We start from the raw sequence: 3,783 nt of genomic DNA, 5'->3' as shown, positions 1-3,783 counted from the left end.
TTTTTTAGGACTAACCTTGGTGCAAATTTCATCCCGATCGGAAGACACAGATTTCAAAAGTTGGGTCACTTGAGGTGAAATGCCCCATATATATATATGCGGCATTTTTTTTCATATCGAACACCAAATTTGGTGTCAAACTTTCGATTCGCTTCATATTTTTTTACGTGTTCGAACACGTATTCGAGGAATATTTTTTTTCTTCGGAGACATGACTTGTCAACGTTTGAATTTTTTCAAGATTCTGACTAATAATGTACTTCTTCAAATCCCAATATCTCGGGTTCAGCTCATCGTCGAGACATCATCTTAACGTCGTTTTAAAACTAAAGAAACACTTCTGTATATAAGATATTTAGTCATGATTGTCCTAAAGCTAGGTAGGTAGGTAGGTTGTCGCGGTCGTCTATAAGACACACTTAGGCTCAAGACCCATTGTGATGCCGCATGTTGGGTCAGCAACTCCCAATCCCTCCTAAAACCATTTTGACTTTGAACGAATTGTAGAAGATCCCTGATTTCGACGCATCTAAGGTCCTCCAAGTTGTCGAAGAATTGCCTACCGAGAGTGGAGAGTCTTCGTCTAGATAGAGCAGGGCATTGGCACAACAGGTGCAGAATCGTTTCCTCCTCTTCTTCATCTTGACAACTTCTACAGATGTCATGTGAACGTAGGCCAAGTCGATAGACGTGCTTGCCAATTAGGCAGTGTCCTGTTATGACTTATACTAATAATCTAATATTGGACTTATTTAGACTCAGTAGTAGGCCAGTGCGTTTGGCGCTGAGCACCGGCCATAATTGTTTGGCAGTTTTGCAGGTGATTTCGTCCTGCCACCTTTCGTTCGCTACTTTAGTGAGCCTCTCGGAGATAAGTAGCTTACAAGTTTGCAAGGGTATTCCTATTTCGTCATTTATATCCTCAAAAGGAAGTTTCGTGCCAAGTCGCGCCAGTTCGTCGGCCTTACAATTCCCCTCTATGTCGCAGTGTCCCGGAACCCATATTACCTTTGGGCGAAATGACTCAGCCATCTCGTTAAGAGATGGGCGGCATTTCATGGCTACCATGGAGGTTGTCGACTGCTTCGTGAGGGACTTTATTGCCGCCTGGCTGTCAGTGAAGATATAGATATCAACTTGGGGTATCATATCACACTTTACCAGTTTCGTGGCCCTGTCGATTGCCATCAGTTCATCCTGAAAAACGCTACAGTGGTCCGGGAGACGAAAGCTGAGGGTGATGGGAATATACACCTCCTCCAACCCTTCCCTCGAGCTTTGAGCCATCTGTGTATACATGGATGGACTCTCCACTACTTACAACGTCATGCTTCCACTCTTCCCTTGAGGGTAGGAGGGTCGCGAACGCTGTAGCGGGTGCAGGTTCCGGAAGTGCATAGTCCACCAATCCGGGTAGCCCCGGAAAGTCCGTTAATATTCTACCGTGACCATAACTAGTATTTGACCACTTATTTAGAATGTTCATTCGAATTGCCGCGCCACTTGCGACTTATTTGGCATGCAGGTCCACCGGAAGAAAATTCAGTAGGGCATACAGTGCCTTTGGATGGTGTTGTTCTCATCGCACCTGTTATGAGTGTGGACGCAAGCCTTTGAGCCTTGTCCATTTTTTTTAAGTTTACCCCTTTCCCAAGGGTGTTCCACCATACCACTATACCGTGATAGAGAATTGGCCTAACCACCGCCGTGTATAGCCAGTGTATTATTTTGGGTTCCATCCCCCATTTTTCCCTATTGCTCTGTTGCAGGAATAGAGTGCCACTGTTGCTTTGCGCACTCTATCTGCAACGTTGGGCCCCCAGTTTGGTTTTCTATCTACTATGAGACCTAGATATTTGGTCTCTTCCTTTATTGCGAGGGTGTTGCCCTATAGAGTTATGTTCCCGAGATGAAGGTATCTTGTGCTTCCTGGTGAACAGCACAAAGTCTGTTTTTTCAGGATTCACTCCCAGTCCTCGCCTGTTACACCACAGGGATAGTTTATTGAGGGATCTTTGGATCAGATCTGTCAATGTTGAGAGATGTTTACGGAGATAGCTATGACAATATCGCCGGCGTATGCAATTATCTGACCGCCTATATCTTCAAGTTCCCGAAGAAGGCTGTCTACTGCTATGTTCCACAGGAGCGGTGATATTACTCCCCCCTGGGGTGTACCCCTGATGGGGAACCTTTTTATTACTGATTCACCTAATCCTGCGCTTATTTCTCGGCCGATTATCATTCGTTCAATAATTGAGGTTAGTGAATTGCTTACTCCCAGATTTATCAGAGATGAGATAATCGCTGCAGGAGATACATTGTTGAAAGCACCCTCGATGTCCAGGAAGGCCGCGAGGGTGTATTCTTTGTAATAAAGTGATCTTTCGATTGTGTGCATTAAAGAATGGAGTGCTGTTTCGACTGATCTCCCTTTGTTGGGCTTGGGCTTGTTGGGCTGTCGCGTCCGCTCCTATTACCGCGCTCCTTAAGGATTGTGGTGGAAGTAGTGTGTCTGCGTCGTGGGCCATGTATGTGGAACCCAGCCAAATAGACCTTCCGACTGATTCCACTGCTATGATGACTTTGTCCGCATCGCTAAACTGTATCAAGAGAAATGCATTAATACACTTTTTTATCAATATGCACGACCTAGGTTTACCTTTGTCAGTTACATAGAACAGCTTATATCCTTTCATATTCAATCCACAAACCCGATCTTTTATGACCCAAGGCTCCTAGATGAGTGCGATCTCCTCTTCTCTTTCGGCGAGACGGAGGAGAAGTGCGGCTGCGGCCGCCTTGCAGTGGTGGAGATTAATCTGAACTATCCCCACCATCAGTTTCGCGTGCTGCTGCTGGGCAGCCAACCACAGTCTGGTTGACGTCCTCTTCGTCAGAAAGGGGGAGGATATCCTCCCCTTCTCCATACACCATGGTGTCGGAAAAGTCGGAGTGGTCCCCCGCCCCCTCTTCTAGAGCTAACCTACCTATTAACAGTTGAACTTTTTGAAGCTGATTTGCATAGTCAAGACCAGTAAATTATGGATTTAAAATTACACCATCGTAATCCCTATTTAATTCTCTCTAAAAAACATGTTTAAAAAAATGGGCTTTTTCTAGAACTAGTTTTAAAATATTCTTTTTTATGACGAGATGTTTTATTTTGTGAGTCACCAATTTTTTTGTAATTTGTGTTCGAAAACTTACGATGAGATATACTTAGCGAAGTGTTAAAAATCTGCTTTTTTCAAAAATTTAAATTCCGATAGAATGCCTAACCAGAAATAATATTTGTACGGCAAGATTCCACAATAGCGCGTGCCGAAAATCCGATTGTTTTTATATTTTGATTGGTAATAGCAAAAATAATGTTCATTATGCTCTAAAAACCATCTGTGTGAAAGATGAAAATTGTTGGTCAAAGTTGAAGTGCTAAAAAACTGTTTTCTTGGCTTACTTCGATTCGCTACAAAAAAAAGGTCAATATACCAAATTATGTAGGACTACAATATATTTTGCTTTGCTGCCTTTATGCTTAAGTGCACATTTAAGATACCTACCCTAAAATGCGCATCAGCGGCATTATTTTTAATATTTATAAGGAAACTGCTCTGATAGATGCATTCAACATATTAGCACATTAGCGATACCTGCCTTAAAAATTGTGCAACTATTATCAATTATCAAAAAAAGTATTACGGTTATCTACACTGGCCCTACAATTACCTCATTTTACAAGCTTTTGCTCAACTCGCAACAACGAAAATTGCAATCAATTTA

This window comes from Rhagoletis pomonella, unplaced genomic scaffold (assembly GCF_013731165.1).
Source record: "Rhagoletis pomonella isolate Grant_MI unplaced genomic scaffold, Rhpom_1.0 Rhpom_scaffold_03103, whole genome shotgun sequence".
NCBI classification, from domain to species: domain Eukaryota; kingdom Metazoa; phylum Arthropoda; class Insecta; order Diptera; family Tephritidae; genus Rhagoletis; species Rhagoletis pomonella.
The sequence above is the reverse complement of the archived record's forward strand: the minus strand, read 5'-3'. Positions refer to the sequence as shown.